Raw genomic sequence first — 22,693 nt, 5'->3', positions numbered from 1 at the left:
TTAGAAATCAAATCACAAAACCAAACCTGACTAGGGAAAACACAGGGAATCGAGGAACGAGGTGACGCAGACACATGGCAAGGGAAATAAGGCAGACGAACTGACAAATGACATAACAATCAGTGGGGTTTAAATAGACTGACATGGGTTGACGAGACAATTAGGAATACCCGGGAAACACACGAGGGAGCAGGCAGGGAATACACCAGGGGCGGAGAAACAACCGCTGACAACAATTGGCAATCACTTAGACAGGACACAAGGGGGGGGGGGGGGCATAAAACCAAGCAGCCCTAACATCATGGAAGGTTAACTCCTTGAAAAGTAGATCTTGGAAGAAAATAGTTTGAACACTCCTGATTTAGACAATACAGACCAGTCTGGGCACCCTCTCCCTGTCAACCCTTCAGTGGCTTCTGGGTTGGTGGGAGGGTCCTGCTTCCAAGACACATCCACTTTTAAGACAATATATTCAAATGAACAACTGAGTTGCGAACAAAAGGTGCGATCTTCCCTTTCCTATCTCAAAGGTTGGGAACAAAGCAATTAATTAAGTAAAAAAACTTCCTACACAGATAAATCGGAAGATGATCGGAAATTCCAAACTAAAAGATAGCTAACAAAAAAAACCCTACTTACAGGTACACATTATTTTAAAGCAATCAAAGAATACATGTTTTTATTTTCATTTTCTGAACTGCTTTATCCTCACAAGGGTCACAGCTGCCTTCGGGCACAAGGCGGAGGACACCCTGAATCGTTGGCCAGCCAATCGCAGGGCACAAGGAGACAAACAACCACGCACACACACTCATACCTAGGGGGAATTTAGAGTGTCCAATCAGCCTACCATGCATGTTTTTGGAATGTGAGAGGAAACCAGAGTACCCGGAGGAAACCCACGCACGAGAACAGTGAAAATTGTGAATTGGGGGCGTCTTATACGAGAGAAATTGTAAAATGCAATGGTTTCTTAGGCCAATTTAAGGGTACGGTTTATACGCGTAGGCGGCTAATATGCGAGAAAATACGGTATATGGACTTTATCAAGCTAATTAATCTGATAAATAACAACCACTGTATACGCTTGACTGACAGAAAGAGAGACAAGTCTGCAATGCTAACCCAAAACAAGACACATGGTTAGAATTTTTAAATTTGTATTTTATTTTAGCAAAAAAAAAGACTATGCAATGTTGATTTCGCTTTTAAGGTCTTTACTTTAGAATGTGTGAGGAAACGGTAGTACCCGGAGAAAACCCACGCAGGCCCTGGGAGAACATGCAAACTCCACACAGGTGGAACGACCTGGATTTGAACCCAGGACACCCACTGTGAGGCCGCCGCTCTAATCACTAATCCACCGGGACGTCCAAGAATACATGTGCTTATCAAAAATATTTCTTTTCATTTGGCTTTGCAAATGAATTCATGCTTTGTTTTTATTAAAAAGCTCTAGCGCCATCAATGAGACATGAGTTAACTAGGAGGCCTGGCAGTGATGGCTCCTGTTTCAGTAACATTGGCCGTACTAGACGTCCAACCATCATGACTGGCAGGGGCAAACGAACCCTTTTTCTTTTAGTGTGTGAGGCAGAATGACTGGAAACCAGATATTGAAAATTGATATAGATTAGCGGTCGTTTGCGTCTCTGTGTCCCCTACACCTGACTTGCAACTGGTCTAGGCTGTAGTCTTGAAGGTAACATTATGATTATGTCAGTATATACGTTTTTTTTTATTCATCTTCCATACCGCGCATCCTTGAAAGGGTTGCTGGAGCCTAACCCAGCTGACTTTGGGTGAAAGGCAGACTACACCTTAGACTGGTCGCCAGTCAGCCCTCGGGCACACATAGAGATGAATAACCATCCGCACTCACAATCACATTTTACATTTGTGGTATTTCACATTACGATAATGGATTTGTGGCATGACTCTAATGGCACATGATTCCGGAACTAAGATGCTGTTGACAGATGCTCAAATGGAGCCGGCGACCGTTTGCATTGTCCTTTTCCTGCCCTTGTTGTCGTCATTTTCAGCAGCACTAGCAGTTTTGCTGGGTAATAACTGTGGTGCGGCATTGTGCTTCACTTGGTCCCACAAGCAACTTAGTTCTGGGCAGTCGTCCATTAGAGATAAAGAGCGGCGGGACACAGTTCCTGCTTTGCCTTATTTTTTGGCACAAGTCAGCCGCACTGTACAGTGATTTCCCACTTAGACATTGTTCCCGGGCGGCCCGGTGGCGCGAGTGGTTAGCACCTCGACCTCACAGCTCTGGGGTCCTGAGTTCAAATCCATGTCATGTCCATCTATGTGGAGTTTGCATGTTTTCCCTGCGTGGGTTTCCTACGGGTACTCCGGTTTCCTCCCACATTTCCAAAGGACAATCATGGTAGGATGATTGGGCACTCTAAATTGCCCCTAGGTATGAGTGTGAGTGTGCATGGTTGTCCGTCCCCTTGTGCCCTGGCTGGCCACCGATTCAGGGTGTCCCCCGCCTCTGGCCCGGAGACAGCTGGGATTGGCTCCTGCACCCCCGCAACCCTAATGAGGATAAATTGGTTCAGAAAATGAGATGTGATGAGATGAGATATCGTTCCCTATGAAGAGGAAAAAAATACTTGAGGCAAAGGAAGCCGGAGGTCTATTTATCTTTTTCCACCTCTGACGGGGGTGCACTTCTTGTTTTAATCTATTAGGAATTGTGTATTGTCATTTTCTATTCATTTAAGAGAATTAGAAAACGGCGGCCCGGCAGCTGAGTGGTTAGCGCGTCGGCCTCAGCTCTGGAGTGCTGAATTCGAGTCCAGGTTCTCCCTGGGCATGTGTCGGTTTTCTCCAGGTAATCAGGTTTCCTCCCACATTCCAAAAACATGCATGGTAGGTGATTGGACACTGCAAATTGCCCCTAGGTATGAGTGTGAGTGTGAATGGTTGTCTGTCTCATTATGCCCTGCGATCGGCTGGCCACCGATTAAGGCTTTCCCCCCGCCTCTGGCCCAAAGTCAGCTTGGATGGGCTCCAGCAACCCCTGCGACCCTTGTGAGGATGAAGCGGATCAGAAAATGAATGAATGAATTCAAAAAACTTGTAAAAAATTAAACACGACTCCGCCTCAACTTTTTTACTCTTGAGCTACTAACAAATTCACGTGTGCTTTTCTGTGGAGGTTATTGTCAGATATTTGCAACTAAAATAAAGTAAAGTGGAATACGTTAACATCTTTGTCTCGGTTATTGCACAAGAAGGTTTAAATTTAGTGTAACATAAGATTAAAATTCATTTGAAAGTGTGTGTATAGTAATCGAAGTTAATTTAAGTTCAATTTAAAGTTTGTTATGTTATGAGCGCATCTGTCAAATCTCTCCTTTCCCTTTTCTCTCTCTTTCTTTTCTGAGTAATGTCACAGTTTAGTATTGGGGATTATAACCACTAGATAGGTATTTGTTACTTTGTGAGTAGGTGGTGAATTAGAACCAACAAAAAGATGTTTTTCCATTGTAATTGTTACGATCGGGGATAGAGGACCCCAAAGCAGGCAAGGGCAGCAGGTCTCGATATCGAATCTTTTATTAGAGTCGTCCAAGAGAAGGGCAAGGCAGAGAAGGGAGTAGCGTCGGCAAGTAGTTAGTCGTGGAAGGAGGGTCGGTAACCGTGAAGTCCGTCGTGAAGTCCAGAGTGGAGGGTACAAAGGGTGAGAGCGAAGTCGTTGTCCGTGGTCCGTGGTCGTGGGGGCTCAGCGTGGTCGGAATCCTAGGAGCAAAAACAAGAGGTCGTAGATCAATAAAGGCAGGCGAGGAGAAAATACGAGAGGGTACTTAACAGTGAACTGATAAGATGATCCAGCAGCCTGGTGATGTTCTTCTTGGCTTTATATATTCCCCACTGGCTGATGACTCACACTTGGAAACGTTTGAGTGATTAGGGGCTGGGCCTGTGATTGGGTGGCAGGCACAACCAGCCACCAATCTGGTCCGGGGCCTGACAGTAATGTCCTGAGGGTGGGAACTAATTAATTTGCATTTAGTTCATTTCTATGGGAAAAGTTGATTTGAGATACAAGTAAATCGACATACGAGCTCGGTCCCAGGACGCATTAAACTCGTATCTCAAGGCATTACTCTATGTGGATGTTATTCGCTATTAATGGTAATTTTTAAATAATCTCTTTTCAATGTATATTCTTATGTACTGATAAAAAATATACAATATATACAAATATATATGAACACCATATGTAACCATATGTTTTGCTGGATTATTGTACTTTTGGTTTCTTAATTCTGAGGCTGCCTTTGACAGGAAAAGATGTCCACAGGGATGAGGTGATAAAATGTCAAAGGCCATGTGTTTCTTGGACAGGTCGTCTGCCAGTCACATTATCTCAGTGACTGCCTTTGACGATGCTCGATGCCAAATTTATTTGAAATGGGAGTTGTGGCAGCGAATGAATGTTCATCTGCTGCCACCTTGCCACTTCAAATTGATTTGCTTTCAACCAGTGACAAACAAATTTCAATTTACAGGACAAGGATGATCACACGCCAAAAGATTGGACTACAAACAATGAATTAATGAAGGACCCTTCCCCAACGTACAACATCTGAAGTAAATAAATGTAATATATTTGTCTTCCCTTGTTTTTATTAGAGTTTGCTTTCAAAATCATTTTACTACAAAGTAGTAGAGGTTCCTGGAATTCCAGGAGACTAATTGGGCTCGATGCATGAGTCAGCTTTTTTCTGGTTTTCAGATGAACATGACAGAAATCCCTCAAAGCCAGATTTGCCGGTTTTCGCAACATCCCTAATGAGTCCACTGACTCTGTTCTTACAGGACAGAGCTGGGCGGAGCAAAGCCTTGCCAGAGCACAAATCCTTTGATCAGATTCTCATCTCATGTTGGTCTGCATGGTTCTCACTGCAGATTTTTTCTCCAGGCTTTTAATCTCTATTTGAGAGGGCCAATGCGACATCTACCAGGGCTTTGGTAGTGCGTTCTTGAAGTCTGCTTTTGTTATAGAGCCAGACATCTGTAAAAACAACATTTAATTAAATGATGCTTGCACTGCCTATCCTTTGGAACCCAATGTGTTCTCATGATCATTTTGATGGAAATTGCGGCGACATTAATTACTGGGGAATGATAAAAATCCAATCATGTGGTGTGCAATAATCCCTTTGCTTTGAATTTTAATCATTAGTGTCCAATGCCCTCTTCCCACTTCAATGGATTAGACATCTATTGCTGTCAAAGGCAGCAAATGAATTAAAAACACAAGGCAAATTTATTTCTATAGTATAATTTTTAACCTACGGTAATTCAAATTGCTTTACATCTCATGTTGTTACTTTTAAAAAAAAGTAAATAGTTGTCATTTTTTTCTCTGAATATGTAACCAAATTATTTTACTAGTTACTCAGTTATAACAATCAACTACATTACTTCACTTTCAAATAAAAAAGGGATAAAATATTATCAGGCTAGCCATCAATTCAGGGTGTCCCCTGCCTGGTGCCCAAAGTAGGCTGGGATAGGCTCCGCCACCCCCAGTAATGTTTGTATTTCCATCCTGAAAAGCTTCCACTCTCAGTGTAATCTTCACTAGCCACTGCAGTTTGCTTTTGTTTAAACAGAGTTTTGTATGTGTGCGTAAACTGGGTTTGTGTATGTCTCTTAGTAAACCATATCAGTAAGACGTGGCCTACTCCATGAAACTGTATCTGATTGTCTTACCCTGACATCTTGCTCTAGATTTGCCAATCAATAACCTCTTCCGTGACATGCTTTATTCACATAAGAGTAAAAAGAGCCCTGTGGACTCTAGGGGTGATTCAAGAACCAATCGCTGCCAGCCACCACGGAGAGAGAGCAGCAGAGACGTCTGTAAATGACAGATATGGAAAACAGACTGGATAGGGAACCTCGAGGACCGGAGTTGGTCACTTCTTTTCTAAAAGCATAACATTTTACCAGTAGAGGTAGAAATATTTCTTAAAGGACCAAAATCTAAAATCTTTTCTCACATTCATTCATTTTCCGAACCACATATCCTCACAAGGGTAACAGGTCTTTGCTTACATTTATGTTAAATAAGTGACAAACTTTTCTATGAATAATATGTTCTCATCGCATTTTCTGAACCACTTTATCTTCATCAGGGTTGGGGGGGGGGGCTGCAACCAGTGTTCCCTCTAAGCTGCGCGCGTGCGCAATTGCGCACTACTCTCGTCTTCTCTGCGCAGCAGCAATCATATGGCGCGCAGTAAAAAAAAAAAATCGGGATTTTTTTTTTTTTTTTTTTTTTTTTTTTTTTTTTTTTTTTTTTTTTTTTTTAACCCATGATGGCGCCGTTTAAGCGGCAGCCAGTGGCAGTAGCTCTGTCCACTTATGTTTTTCGTGTTTTACAGCATGTTTTACATGAAAAATGGACAGGTCGCCGAATGGACGTTCTGCCGAACGTTCATTCGGCGACCTGCCCGTCTGTCAAACGTCCGTCGGCGAAACGTCTTTAGGCGAATCATCCGAGTACCGATGATGTCGCTCACACTGGTACTCAGTGCGCTCAGGGAGGTTGACTTTCTGCTCAGACCAACAAAAAATTAGAGGGAACATTGGCTGCAACCAATCCCAGCTGTCTCCGGGCCAGGGGATGTTGCGAAAATGGAAATGCACAAAAAATGGCAAATCTGGTTTTGAGTGATTTCTGTCATGTTCATGTTTTGGGATGTGGGAGTAAACCAGAGTACCCAGAGGAAACCCACACAGGCCCAGAGAGAACATGCAAACCCCACGAAGGTGGACCATCCTGGACTTGAACCCAGGACCCCAGAGCTGTGAGGCGGGCGCGCTAACCACTCGCTCCACCGGGCCGACCAGTATGGGAGATGAATGAACAAAATAGCAGTACCTGATGTGTAAATTTCCCAAGTACCAAACACAATCAAATAATATTTGAAAAAAAATACGTGAGCCCCTGCATGTGGACTGAACCTGTTGTACAATATTGACAATTTGCAACAGGCACATAGAAGTGAACCCAACTACAAAAATATTGGAACAGTTCAACCTAATGATACAAGCTCAGATTCCTTCCTGACTAGAGATTTTACTTTAGACCAGTGGTTCTTAATCTTGTAGGAGTGACCGAAACCCACTAGTTTCATATGCGCATTTACCGAACCCCACCAGTTTCATTTGCGCATTCACTGAACCATACTTTAGCGAAAAATGAAATATGATTTTTTTCAAATTCAAGATATATAAATTCCTCGCAGCACTGATTGGCTAAGCAATGTCAGGGGACCATCTGCAGCCAGTGATGGTCAAGCGGGGCATGTTGTTGTGAATAGACATTATGAGTCGATCCGTCTTGACCTACGTGGCAGAGGCTCCACCGAACCCCTAGGGTTCGATCGAACCCAAATTAAGAACCACTGCTTTAGACTCCAAGGGCCAGCCAGTTTCTGCAGCCGGTGATTGAAGCACCTAGGCACCCTCTTTTGGGTGACATCCAAGTTTTGGCTCCTCTCACAGGTGGTGTTTTCCTTTTAAATTCTAAACAATGTTGTAATTCATCATCATCATCATTGACAGCCAGTATGTTAAAAATATGGCAGCAGTAACTCCATGAGTCACCATATTTCAAGCCCTGACTTGGTAAAGTCAGCAAAGTTTCTTGGCACAATTTTGCAACTTTGGCGCTTAAACGGTTAAATTAATTAATGAACACTACTAGATAAAGCTCATTGATGCTTGGCAGCATATGAATGATTGCAAACCGCATTCACCCGTGCAAATACGTAAAAATATACACATACCTGTATTGAATAGCTTTATCTGTGCATGTAACATACAACATAATTTAAGTGGAGGCTAGTTTCTTGAGAATATTGCTGCATTTTAATATTAAATGATGTATTTTGAAATAATTAAGATTCTCTTTCAACTTTGTTATTGCCAGCCAATAGGTTAAAACAATAGGTAAAAAATTTCAGTTACTTTTACGCCACCATGCCAGATAGTCAGTATACTATATGTATTTCGTTATATTTTTCATTCCTGGGCAGCGTAATCCATTAGATTGGAAAAAATCCCAATTTTTGTTATTTGTATTTCAAAGCTTTTTGTTCTGCGTGTCTGCAAAGAAAGCACTGCATATTTATTCACATTCTCATTCCAAGACTTAGGGTTAGGGTGGACAGTCTTCTTTTATGTTTTTATGACTCTCCCTTTAACCTAAATCTCTACAATTTGCATTTGTATTGGTTGGGCACACTTTTGCTTTATATAAATCTGGCTGCATAGGTGGTCGTAGGGTTGAGGCCGATTGTTAAATCTTCACTAAAACCATAAAGAATTTATTCTGATATATATGCTATTTGTTTATTTTTTTATCATTATTTTTTTACTGGCATTTGTTTACTCTCAGCGGGGCTCCGGGGAATAAGGACGATGGTCTACTTCTTTTTTGTGTTAAATGGGGCGAGGGTAAAATTGCATCAACAAGCAGCTTCAAAGTATGTTTTGCATGTTCTTGGAGTTATTCAGGGAAATTACCATGCACGTGACTGCGTAGCCATGCTAGGTGTAAACCACATGCAAATTATATGTGCAAGTCACAAGGAAGTTAACCTCAACAATCAAGCATTGGGTGTGACTGTCTAGGCATCCAATCCATTTTGACAGGAGGGAGGGGTGATGGCACTCAATCATGTGAATTTGGAAAAGACCAAAGAAAAATAAATAAAAGTTTTAAAAAATTCGCAAATTCTTTGTCCAAATCTGGTGTCAAACTAGCAGGAAAGTGGCATCACTGATCATCCATGGTTCCAGAAAAGATTAAAAATTGCAGGAAAAGGGGGTTTCAGTCTGATGGTCATGTCTGGTGGCCGCTACACCAATCAAGACGGCTATGGCGTCCGTCTAGAGCAGGGGTCTCAAACTGATTCTGCAAAAGTGGGTCCTGATCTTTGTTTCAACCGATCCAGATCACAGTTTAACCGATGAAGGGTCTTCTAAAATATGTAGCACCTGGCTGAAATCAACTGATTACATTTGCAAAAGGTGTCTGCTTGTTCGGTTTGAATGGAAACCTACACCCCCTGCAGCCCTTTGAGGGCCGATTTGAGACCGCTGGCCTAGAGTGAGCCGTTTTTGGGCCAGACCTCTATCCTGCACAAGCTAGCTCTTGTCTGCCTACAGCAGGGGTCCCCAAACTTTTTCCTGTGAGGGCCACATAACTTTTCCCTTCTCTGATGGGGGGCCGGTGTCAGTTTGTAACAGAAAAAGTGTGACGATCGTAGGGGAGCTTAATTTTTTTTATTGTTTTCCAGAAAGCCACACATAACCAAACAACCCTTTCCAGGTTCTTCACAGAAAAAAAGTCAGGAAACAAATAATAACACTATTAATGAAATAAATAATAACTAAATAACCCTCTCTGAGTTCTTCACAGAAAAAATAGGAAATAAATAACACTACAGTGGTACCTCGAGATACGAGCTTAATCCGTTCCGGGACTGAGCTCGTATGACAAGTTACTCGTAACTCGAGGTAAAGTTTCCCATTGAAATGAATGGGAAACAATTTAATTCGTTCCAACTCTCTGAAAAAAACACCAGAAACAGGATATTGGATTGAAAAAAAATGTTTTATTTCTTATAATTCGCCATATATTGACAAAGTAATAAATAACGAGTGGTTTAATAGAAATAAAGTGTTTAATCTAACTAAAATTGGGCGGATTTCGCCGAGGGGAGAGAGAGACGCACAAAAGGGGCGGGGGGCTTCGGTTTGTTTTCAACATGACGCACTCGTAAACAGAACAAACACTCCACCCTCACGTTCGCTATCCATGGGCTGTTTGCTGTCGTACTATTCCCTTCAAAATATTCCGAAAATGATGCACACAAATGTCCTCACAATCGGAGAACGCACGACCACTTGCCAACGAGCAGCAAGCAGTCTTATCAGCGATCGCCCCGCTGCTCATGCGAGCTACAGGGGCGCTGGCTAGCGGCTCCTTTTAGCTTGTAGCATCTGTGTTTGCATCCCCTCGAACGGCGACTATGATAGAGTTGCTACCGGGGATGCTGTTGCGAGCCAGTGCCCCCGATGTTCTTATGAGCAGCCAACGAGCAGAGTCTTTTATCAGCGATCGCCCCGCTGCTCATGCGAGCTACAGGGGCGCTGGCTAGCGGCTCCTTTTAGCTTGTAGCATCTGTGTTCGCGTCCCATCGAACGGCGCCTATGATAGAGTTGCTACCGGGGATACTTTTGCGAGCACGAGTATACTTCATTACCCAGAAAGCCCTCTTTTCACCGCGCATGCGCGTTGTGCGTTTCCTGGTCTGAATAGCTCATCCGGTGCTCGTAAATATTGTTATACACGAAAGATATGCCAAAAAAAATGCCATGGCAACCTGGCTTGGTCGCATCACGAAACTTTGACCGCATCACGGGCGAATTATTCGATCGAAATTTCCCCCGTAAGACGAGCATTCCGTATGACGAACGGTCGTATGACGAGGTACCACTGTATTTATGAAATAAATAATAACTAAATAACTCTCTCTGGGTTCTTCATAGAAAAAAAGCCATGGAACATTACCGTAATTACTCGAATATAACGCGCACTCGAAAATAACACGCAGGTATAACTTTGGGCCAAAAAAATCTGGAAAAACGCAGTACTCGAATATAGTGCGCACCTAAAATTTCCCGCTGACGAAAATCAGAAATCTTACCTTTTTTTCTTCGTTTCACGATTGTTTTGTTCAAACAAATTTATTCATTAAAATCCTTCAAATGAAAAGTTCCTCTCTCTCTTTGTCTGTCCTCTCATACATCTCTTCGTTGAGAATCCTATCAACGTCCACGCTTCCTTCATCCACTTCCTCTTCCTCCCACAACACATCATCCGATTGGCTTTACGAGATGACGTAAAATCCGTGCGTCAAAGTGAGTTTGACAATGCTTTTTTCGATCGAAAATTTGTAATTTATTTTAGTTATTGATTATAACACTGAACTGAGAGAGGGTGAACTGAGACGGGTACGAGGCTAGAGGGGGGCAGTGGTGGTCTCGGCTTCACGAGATGACGTAAAATCCGTGCGTCGGCTCTACGAGATGACGTAAAATCCGTGCGTCAAAGTGAGTTTGACAATGCTTTTTTCGATCGAAAATTTGTAATTTATTTTATTCAATTCAATTTCAATTCAATTTATTTGGCAAGAAAAAGCACCAGGCTAAGGGCCATGTAACAAGACACAAAAAAAAAAAAAAAAAAAATTAGTTTTTGATTATAACACGCACCCCCAACTATTGGAATTAATTATTTTGCAAAAACCTGCGTGTTATATTCGAGTAATTACGGTACCTTTCTGTTGTGCCATGCACAATCTTCTCCCTTTGCTCTGAAGTTTATGCACGACACCACAACCTTCATTACAGAATCCCACGTCAACACTTTGCAGCACAGTGCTTTCTGGTGAATTAGGCAGTGGACTCGTAGCGGGGCGGTGAGACGCCTTTTTTCCAACTCCCGGTTCATGCGACCTATTAGATCGTGAGTTTCGCCCACCATGCTAGGAGCCCCGTCAGTCGTGATGCTAGCTAGCTTTGACCAGTCCAGGTCCAACTTCTCCATGGTTTGGGACACTTTGTCAAAAATATCCTCTCCCGTTGTAGTCTCTTTGAGACTGCCAGATCCTCGCATATCTCAAAGTTTGCGCTAACTCCACGAATAAAAATGAGCAGTTGCGCTGTGTCTTGCACGTCCGTGCTTTCATCCAGTGCTAATGAAAAAAGGGAAATTCTCTCGTCTTCTGCTGCAGCTGCGCATAAACATTACTCCCGATTTCTTCAACGCGTCTGGTCATTGTAGTCGCCGACAGACTTACGGCATTAAATGCATCTTTCTTCTCGGGACACACCTCCTCCGCGACAGCATCCATACATTTCTTAACAAACTCTCCATCAGTGAAAGGCTTACCGCTGCTTGCTATCAGTTTAGCAACCCGAAAGCTGGCCCGAACGGATGCCTGGTTCAGCTGAGCTTGGCGTACAAATGTATTCTGCTGAGATAGTTGGCCACTTTTTAGCTTTGGGAGTTTGTCTGCTCGTATTTGGCCTTGCAAGCTATCATACTTGTCTTTGTGATGGGATTCATAGTGTCGGCGAAGATTGTATTCTTATGAGACAAACAGCCTTTTCTTTGCATTGAACAAAAAAATAATCGTTTGTCCACTCCAGGTTAAATACCCTGCATTTTGAATCATTTTTTTTCTTACCTAACTTTTTCGCCATTATTCCGTTCTCAAACAGGTTGCACTGTTTTTATATGCTTGAATAGTCCGCGATGGTCCCAGGGCTCCGCCCTCACCTGCGATCGTCCAGATGTCTCGGTAACACTGTGCTCGTGCATGCAACGGTGGACGTGCCCGCGTGCATCAAAGGGAAACACTCCCCGCGCATGTCACCAAAGAAGCAATGCGAAGCCCCGCTTCACTGGGATGATTTGTGGGCTCAGCAGGGGTGCAATGAACCAAACACAAGATTAAAACGTCCCAGTCTTCAAGGAAAAATATCCGATAGCTTCTCTGGTATTGTTCAGAGGGCCAGTCCAAATGTGCCGGCGGGCCGTATTCGGCCCGCGGGCCGTAGTTTGGTGACCTCTGGCCTACAGTATCCCCGGTTCTGGCTTTATGGAGACACTGCTTCTTGCTAGCTCATGGGAGGCCAATGAGGTGTTGTGAGATAGCCAATGGGAAAGCAAATCTAGCATGAAAGTGTAAAAATGCCAGATAAAGGAAGCTATTTACTGAATATCTCATATGTAGAAGCATTCATGTACTTTGACAGCCCTGATGCTTACTGATGATTACCTTGCCAGCCCAGTGGCGCGAGCGGTTAGTGCTTTGGCCTCTCAGTTCTGGGGTGGGTCCTGGGTTCAAATCCAGGTGTGGAGTTTGCAAAAAAATGCATGGCAGGCTGACTGGACACTCTAAATTGCCCCGAGGTATGGGTGAGGGTGCATGGTTGTCTGTCTCCTAGTGCCCTGCGATTGGCTGGCCACCGATTCAGGGTGTCCCCCGCCTCTGGCCCAGAGTCAGCTGGGATAGATCCAGCACCCTCCGTGACCCTAATGAGGCTAAAGCGGTTCAGAAACTGAGATGAGATGAGATAAGAGTACAGGGCAAACCCAACTGTGACAATACTTGTGGAGTGTAGGGGAAGGTTTAAACACTACACAAAAACTTTTGGGCTCATACGCTAGGGAATTAATAAATTATACATGTGACGCTTCCAAGAGAAACTGAATATATGAAGATAGGGGAAAAGGTACTTTGTTGTATCGCGGCTGTGATTAAAAGCCACTGTATCTGTGAATGTTTCAGTTTGTGAATTTTATTCTCTTTGTCAAGACAGAATTTTTGATTGCGCTCTTGAATTGGATCTCATTACATGGTGACAGCGTTCCTAATGACGTGGCTGGTGAGAATATAGATGAAAATAAACGCGCTGCTGGATCATAATGGTTAAATGAGGTGGCTTTTATCAACATGCACATCAAATGAGTACAATGAGCCTTGGACAATGATGCCGTTAATGCTCTCTGAGTCATTTGATTTTGCGCACACAGATAAATTATTCGCTTGACCACTCAATAGTAGTGGATTATTTTTCTGGTCCATGCCGCTTCAAGGGGTCCTCTATGGTCCGGGAGTTTCCGAAGGGGACAAATCTGTAAGGCGGCGGTTGCGTTGACGAGGGAAATGGAACTAAGTGGTGACGTGTTCATCGAGGCTCTGAAAGCCTCTGATGAAATGATGAGAGTGTTTAGAAGCAAATCAAAGTGAACGCACGCTGAGCATACGTCTTTCAATTCCAAGCCTTGCGTAAACCGAGGCTGCAATCACCTTTCTCATTCTTTGGATGGCAAAAAAGCCAATGCTAGGCGTCAATTTCACAGTGCGACAGCAATACTCAGATGCAAATGTTGGCAAATGCTAAGAATTCTGAGATTAGAGTAGGAATTTCCTGGAATTTAAATAGGAAGAGCAAAGTCACGTGAAAGCAAATATGCTTTTGTGAAAGGCCTTATTTCTTTTTGCCCTAAAAATAGGTATATCAGAGCTTTTTAATTAGATCCAATGTAGAATTCTGTGAACACTCATCGATTGTCTTTCAATTCCAAGACTTGCAAAAACTGAGGCCACAATCAGATTACTCTTTCTTCCTATGGCGAAAAAGCCAATGCTTGGTGTCAACCTCACAGTGTGATGGCGATATTCAGATGCAGATGTCGGCAAATGCTCAGAATTCTGCATTGACGAGAGTTGGAATCTACTGGGATTTATTTGCGACTTTAAATAGGAGCAGCTCAGTCATGTGGAGGGAAACATGCTGTTGTGAGGACCTTATTTCATCTTGCTCCAGATATAGGCTTACTCAACACTTGATTAGATATACCAGAGCTATTCAATTAGATCCAATGTAGAATTCTGCATTAAAAATCAAAGACTTAGGTATTTCTGATTAACTCCATTGACAATGATAGACTTCCAATCATGTCGTTATTCTTCTGCCATTAGTTTAAGAACATTAGTTTATTCCATTCCGTAAATATCACTTATTTAGGTCTTTTGCTGAGTAAACGCAGCTTATGGAGAAGCACCACCAATTTCGTCACACGCAGTTTCTGGGTGTGATGACAAGTAGGCTTTTAATAATAATAATATAATAATAATCGGACATAGGCCCTGTCGTCATTATCAACAACAAAAAGCCTACTTGTATCACACCCAGAAACTGCGTGTGACGAAATTGGTGGTGCTTCTCCATAAGCTGCGTTTACTCGGCAAAAGACCTAAATAAGTGAGTTACGGAATCTTGTAATTTGGCATTCTGCTGTTATGGATACAGGTCGCTTACCTCTCACTGTCTTTCACTTACCTTCAGTCAGCTAGTAGGAGGCAGATCACCACCCAAACATCTTTTCATATTACCGCAAAAGGGAATGTGTGTTATGTTACCACAAATTTAGAGTTCTGATGGATGTGGGGAAAAAACTGTCCTTAAGCCTATTTGTCCGTGCTTTGTCGGACCTATAGCGTCTGCCAGAGGGCAGCAGCTGGAACAGATTGTGACCAGGGTGGTAAGGGTCCCCTATGATGTTCCTGGCTCTGCTGAGGTAACGAGGGCTGGCAATGTCTTCCAGTGAGGGCAGAGAGCAGCCGACAATCCTCTGGGCAGTGTTAATCACTTTCTGCATGGCCTTTTTGTCAGCCGCCGTGCTTCCAGCGTACCACACTGTGATGCAGTACGCCAGGACGCTCTCTACAGTGGTTCTATAGAAGGTTATCAGAAGCTTGGTGCCCAAGTTGTTCTTCCAAGTACCCTGAGGAAATGGAGTCGTTTCTGAGCCTTCTTCACCACTGCCGTGATGTTTTAGACCATGAGAGCTTATCCGTGACGTGGACCCCCAGGAATTTAAAGGACTGGACCCTGTCTACACATACTCCATTTATGAGGAGTGGGGCCAGATCTGTGCCATGTTTGCGAAAGTCCAGGATTATTTCTTTAGTTTTCGTGGTGTTCAGTGTGAGATTGTTCACCGAGCACCACGAAGACAATTTGTTGACCTCATCTCTGTAGGCCGACTCATCCCCTCCTGAGATGAGTCCGACCACAGTGGTGTCGTCAGCGAATTTGATGATGGCGTTAGACTGGTGGGTGGGTGTACAGTCGTATGTGTACAGAGAGTACAGAAGAGGACTCAGTACACAGCCTTGAGGGGAGCCAGTGCTCAGTGTAATGGAGGAAGAGAGGTGGGGACCAAGTCTAACAGTCTGTGGTCGGTTGGTCAAGAAGTTCTTTATCCAGCAGCAGATTGAAGAGGATAGTCCAAGGTGGGAGAGTTTGTCAGTCAGAATGTCCGGTTTTATGGTGTTGAAGGCTCAATGAAGAGCATCCTCACGTAGTTCCCATGGTGTTCCAGGTGGCTCAGTGTTGTATGTAGAGCAATGGCAATAGCATCCTCAGTGGACCTGTTTGCTCTATAAGCAAACTGGTGAGGGTCAATTGAGGGAGGGATTGTATTCCTGATATGGCGGGCTACCAACTTTTCAAAGCACTTCATGATCACAGGCGTGAGTGCAACAGGCCTATAATCATTCATGCTGTCAATGGTTGGCTTTTTGGGGACAGGGATAATGTTGGCAGATTTCAGACAGGATGGAATGATTGATTGTTGCAGGGAACAATTGAAATTTTTTGTGAAGACTCCAGCCAGCTGGTCAGCACAGGCTTTGAGCACCTTCCCAGGTACTCCGTCTGGGCCAGCAGCCTTCCTGGTGTTCACAGACCGCATTACCAGTCTCACTTCCTGTTGCCGGAAGGTCAGTGTATTGCTGCAGGTTGGTGGTGGGGGTGTTGAGACTGGGTCTGATTTGTCAGTCTCAAAGCGGGCAAAGAAACGGTTCAATTCCTCCGCTAGTGAGGCATCTGCGTTAACAGACATATTATTGTTATTGTAGTTGGTAATATGTCGTATTCCTTGCCACATCTTCTTTGGGTTATTTTCTGTGAAGTGCTCCTCAATTTTCTTAGTATATGCTGCCTTGGCCTTTTTAATGCCTCTTTTCAGCTCAGCTCTGGCAGCTCTATATTTTATCTTGTCCCGTGATCTAAAGGCGGTGTTACGGCATTTGATGAGTGCCTGTGTCTCATTGGTCATCCGGGGTTTTTGGTTAGGAAAAACCTGTATTCGTTTATCTATAGTGACGTTGTCAATGCAGTTTTTTATGTAAGAAAGTACAGAGTCCATGTAGTCCTGGAGGTTGTCGTGTACAAAAAGTTCCCAGTTGGTGCGGGAAAAACAGTCCTGCAGCTGAGAGAGTGCGTCCTCGGGCCAAGTTTTTATTATTATTTTTTATTTATTTTTTTATTTATTTTTGTGTTGTTGATAATGACGACAGGGCCTATGTCCGATTATTATTATTATTAAGAAGTTTATAACAAGTAAACATCCTCTCAATGTGACCTGGAAGGTTAGCAGTGTTTCAATGTTTGTTTATTTGCTGTCAGCCCTTCCCCATAAAAGAGATTGGATGTCTATCGCTGTCAATGGCAGCCACAGTTAGTGTAGCATGGTATGTGTTTTAGCAAACATCTGTCATTGAAATATATGGTCTTTTAACACATTTTAATTGTTAAGGGAAAACAATAACATTTCTGCAATATGGAGAAAAATGCTTATTATAGATTTGCTTACAAAAGCACATTCTAAGACAAATGTAGGATGCAAATGGAGGTAAGGGTTTCATCTTAACCCATCTAGAACATTTTCCAAGAAAATTCCCAAAGTAGTAATCAAAATGATTGCTAATGTCTCCAAAAATTTCCAGGTTTAAAGATATTTTATAGATCAGACATTTTTAGTATGATGAATAGCATGAAGAGGAAATAGATGTCAGCTATTAAGCCACTTTTGTCAGGTCCAGGTCCAGACAGGTGGGTGGTGGCGCCTGCCACCCAATCGCAGGTGCAGCGCCTCATGGCTCAAGCAGTTCCAGGTGTGGCTCATCAATCAGCAAGGAGTATTTTAAGCCAACCAGAGCATGACCACATCGCTGAATCGTCTTAATCAGTTTACTATTAAGTACTTTCTCGCGCTACCTCCTTTTTGCCTTGCCTGATCACCGACCTCTTGTTTTGTTCCCAGGACCTTGACCATGTTCACGACCACGGACCACAATCACGATCTCGATCTCGACCACACGTCTTGTATCCTTGTTTTGGACCTCTCTGCGGACCCGTCAGCTGCTGACCTCCACGCTACGTCAAACGACTCGTCTATGCTGCTTCCTTTGTACCTTCGCTCGCCCCTAGAACATTCTCAATAAATAGAAAGCTCCACATCTAGCTTGAGTGCATTTGGCTGCTTTGGGGTAAAAACTTTGTTAAAGAATAAACATCATTTTGCAATAATAGTTATGCAGAGCACAAAAACATAAATCTTAAATTGAAAAATCTTAAAGAAAAAAAAGAGAGATTGTCACGGAAGTGTGGCGTCGAGCTAACTCCATAAAGGTGGACATGACCTGGATTTGAACCCAGGACCCCAGTGCCCACCCTAAAGTTACACGAGTAAAATAATTTATTTTTTTGTTGACCAGTGTTTCTTCCAAGTCAATTTATACTTTGCAGGTTAGTTTAAACTTGGAGTCCACCGAAAATAACTAACAACCATCAATAGAATTCCAAACATGATGCTGCCGTCTGTTTGTTAGTTTTTTTGCTGTTTTATACCGTCAGAGGGCAGACCTCCCATCTCTCCAACAGATGAGGTGGGGAGAAGTGAAAATAAAGCATCAATCACCAAAGAGACAGAGACAGACAGGAAGCAGGTATAATGTGGGACCTGCTGACATTTTTGACGTCCACGCTAAGAGAAAAGCACTTCATTTCACAGCAGCCGCACTGCTGCTTTTACAACCTCACAATGCGCAAAACACAGCAACTGACAGCTCCGACAGTGAGCGGGCATGGGGATGTGCATGTCCTTCACGTGAAGAATCATGCATGAAGTCAGTGAGTTTTTCACGTGACTGACAATGGTGGGCCCCATAAGTCATTAAGCGAGATTTTTCTTTTATAATAAAAGCATTGTGGCAGATGGATCATTAGTGATGTGAGAACATTTACGGTGAGGTGGACATTTCAGAGCTTGTGGAAAAAAACTCTGAGTATGAGAGATTGAGGTCATACTCACCCTGAGCTTTATTTTAGAAAAGAGCGGTGAGGTCTTAAAACGAATAATTACACTACAGGGAGGGGTGTGACAGAAGGATAAAAAAATCCGAAAATAAAAGGCAGCAAAGATCTATGTATGATAATGTCGTTTTTTTAATTCACAAAAGAAGTTTAAAAACATGCTATTGCTGCATGCATCGCGAGGTAACATTGAAAAAACCTTGAACTCTGAACTCATTGGCTGCCATTAACGGCGATGAATAGTGTTATGAATTATTTGTTATAAAAATTAACATAAAGGTTTGAGCCATATTCGGATTTGCTCATCCTTAAATCACCATGATCACAGTGCCTGCCTCTATCTGACCATTGTGTTTGTGTAGCATTCTTCACAATAAAGTGTGAACACAGCTCTGGTGTTTGCAGTATAAACAATTGAGCTTTGTTTTGGCAGTTATAAAAGCTGCTCAAAGAGAAACAAAACATTTGTACTTTTCCTGACCTGTGTCCACATCCTTCTTATTCACCGTTCTTATAGTTCAAAGAGAATTGTCATACACATGGGATCAGCTGTGAACAATACGCAGCAGAAAGAGAAACACCTCGATGCCGCTGGAAATCTGGAGTTGGAAGAAGCGACTCTTCAGACCAATCATTCCATCTATTATTATGGGGAAAGTGAGATCCCTCCCCGATAAGATGGAAGAGCTGTCGGCGCTTTCCAGGCCGGAAACGCAGTATCTGAATTGTTGTACTCTGTTGCTGTTGATTCTTCAGCTCCAAACTACTGAGGAACTGTGCGGATAAGCTTGGAAGAGTGATTCTGCATATTTTCAACCTCAGTCTCAGTCTGCAGAAGTTCCCCACCCTGTGGAACACTTCCTTTGTGTGGCTACAATGTCTTTTTCTTGTGTCTGTATCCGTTTTTGCTACTGCAACCAAGATGGCGCCACTCAAGTGGCAGCCGGTAGCGGTAGCTCCGTCCCCTTTGCACGTTTTTGCTGCTTTTCTATCTTTTTTAATTGCATTTTAATATTTCTAAATGCTTACCAAATGCTTTGCCTTTTATTTTGTGCTTTTTGCTTTGTTGTTTTGCGACCTTTGTGAATCGACCCCACTCAGTCGCGTGGCTTGGTCTGTGCTTGCTACTGTCTTGCTATTGCAACCACGGAAATTTCCAGAATACGGGATGAAATAAAGCTCCAATCCAATCCAATATCTTCCGATATTTACCTTAACAAATGTCTAAGTTAAAACCCAATAGTATTTGATTTCAAACTAGCCATGTTCCTTTGTAAGGAGAAAGGGTTTAAAACTGTCAGAGGACGAGAGAATTGTCTCTTCCCTTGCTCAGAAAGAGAATTGACCATGGAAGCTTCAATACTGTCTTGCCTATATTTTGTCACTTTTCTCACCAAATCTTTCAGCACAAAAATAAGAGCATCGATCAATAGCCAATCCATTTGGCTTGGGCTGCTGGCTGATAATACTTAGATTGTAGTGCTGTTAACAGCGCTAGACATCCAAATATGTTTTAACTGGGACCATGCCACTCAAAATGAATTGGTGCCCTTAATGATAGGTAATGATGGGCAGACGAGGCATCACGTATTGTTTCGACACAGTGACACACTGCAATGGCACTGTGTTGCTGAATACTGATACCTAGTGGACTTAAAAAATCCCAGCAGGAAACACAGTTGACAGATTGAAGTGACACTGATTTGATGGCCTCTCATCTCATTTTCTATTTTCTGAACCGCTTTATTCTCATTAGGGTCGCGGCGTCAATAATTCGATGCTCGTTTTGCGCCTGCATCCTATTGACGGATGATCTTCCTTATAAACACAGTTTGGCGCGCTACTGTTGTGTGGACATAGATCAGCATTGGTCACGTGACTATTTTAAAGTGGGACACGCACCGACACGGGGTTTTTCCTGGGAGCTTGGCGCATCTATGTCGCTGGACCCATCACTAATGATAAGCCATGAATTTAAGAGTCTGTCGACTCAGTTTGATAATTTTCTTCTAAATACATTAAATTCTGACGTAGTGCCAGCATGCAGATGTGAAAACAGGATGGACCCAAACGCAGGGAAATAGGATGGCTGGGGCAATGGTATACTCAAAGTGTTTTAATTAAAGAGACCAAAAGCGCAAAGTGCAAACAAAAGCAGGGAGTCCAAAATTACAAAAATACTTGGGACACACCTAAAAGTGACATAAACAAGGACACAACAAGAAATGAACAAACAAAAAGGACTTAAACACACAGACATGGGTTAACGAGACATTGAGAACAGGTGAGTGATACACAAGGCACCATGTAGGCTGAGACACAAAGGGAAGGTGACAACAGGTGAAATCAATGAGTCATTACACCAAAGGGGGGGGGGTCGGATGAGTTCTGCTGGGACCCAAGAGGCTACCAGTTCTGAAGGTCTCAGTTCCACACAACCGACGGAGGGACTGTGCGGATCAGCTTTGAAGAGTGATTTTTTAAATTTTCAATCTCAGTTTCAGCCTGCAGAAAACTTGTGGGAACTTCCAGTTCCGAAGACTGTGAACCCCAAGGAGCCCAACCACTTCAGACCAGTAGCATTAACCTCTCATCTGATCAAGACAATGGAGAGAATTATCCTGAACCACCTCAGCCCCATGGTGAATACAGAGCTTGACCCTTTGCAGTTTGCCTATCGTCCAGGCATTGGTGTAGAAGATGCAACCATCTACCTAATGCACTGGTCTCTTTCACACCTAGAGATCATGGGAAGCATGACCTGGCTGCATTTGATCATCGGCTTCCTCACAGACAGGTCACAATATGTTACTGCTGCTGCTGACGCACCTAGAGATCACGGGAATCACGGTGAGAGTCATGTATTTTTTTTTTTACCTCCGAATGCCTCTAACACCATTCAGCCTGTACTACTGAGGGGAAAACTGGAAGAGTAGAGCCTGGCTGCATGGATCATCGAATTCCTAACAGACAGGCCACAATATGTTACTGCTGCTGACGCATGATGACTCAGCAACAACTGTAGATTTTTGCCCACCTGCTGAATCTGATGAGCCACACTCGTTCCCACAGTGCTGTTATTGGGAAGGTTGTTCGACTGCCTGACTGAGAGCATTGAGGTGTTCTTCCTGTCTCTTCAGCTTAGTCCCCTGGGCACTGAAGAGTGAAAAAAAAAGATGTTCACTCGCATGTTCGTTCAATGGTCCATGAGACTCAATAATGGAAACAGAGCTCAAAATGTGACAAATAACTAGTCAAGTTTAATAAACACAGTGCTGTGTGAGTGTCAATGCTCGCTTGGAGGGCACCACTTTTGGTAAGCAGAACTGGCGCTGCGGGATGAACCGAACGCTGGGTTAAGGCTGACGCTCATCAGACCCCAGGAAAGGTGTTGGTCAAAATAGACGGCAGGACTGTGGTCATGGAAGTCGGAACCCGCCAAGGAGCATGTAACAACTCACCTGCCGAATCATCGAGCCCTGAAAATGGATGGCGCTGGAGCGTCTGGCGGTGGGGCAACACCCGGCTGGCGGGGCAACGAACGGTGGCGTCAGCAGCTCTTTGGGCGTCAGCTGAGAGACTCGGCCGCCCACCGGTGTTAGCATCTCAAACAGCGACCGGCGTACCTCAGGCCCTGCCGAGTAGGAAGGCTGCCACTGCGCAGGCCCGGGTGGAGCCGTTGCGGGTGCAGATCTTGCTGGTAGTAGCAAATATTCAAACGAGAGCTTTTAAGGTGAGAAGGGCTCCATATGAACAGCAGTTGAACATGGGTCAGTCGGTCCTAAGGGATGGGCAAACGCCATTCGGAAGAGCGGGGGCGATGACCTACGTTGCCCCTGGAGTCGGGTTCAGCTCCCCGAACCTGGACGGGCGGAGAGGGGCATCGGCGCTCCCATTCCCCGGCCCC

At 43.7% G+C, this 22,693-nt stretch overlaps 1 long non-coding RNA gene across 1 annotated transcript; it reads right to left on the bottom strand.

The window, feature by feature from the left end:
* Nucleotides 1-3,558: 3,558 nt before the first annotated feature.
* On the bottom strand, nucleotides 3,559-22,217 carry LOC144087922 (uncharacterized). The gene is made up of 2 exons (XR_013304789.1): nucleotides 21,824-22,217; nucleotides 3,559-3,759 (listed from the first exon to the last, which is right to left on the bottom strand). It is a non-coding gene; the product is annotated as an uncharacterized LOC144087922 (long non-coding RNA).
* Between the last annotated feature and the right edge of the window lie 476 nt (nucleotides 22,218-22,693).

The sequence above is a fragment of the Stigmatopora argus genome, chromosome 14 (genome assembly GCF_051989625.1).
Source record: "Stigmatopora argus isolate UIUO_Sarg chromosome 14, RoL_Sarg_1.0, whole genome shotgun sequence".
Taxonomy (NCBI): Eukaryota; Metazoa; Chordata; class Actinopteri; order Syngnathiformes; family Syngnathidae; genus Stigmatopora; species Stigmatopora argus.
This window is presented reverse-complemented; position numbering and strand designations above follow the sequence as displayed.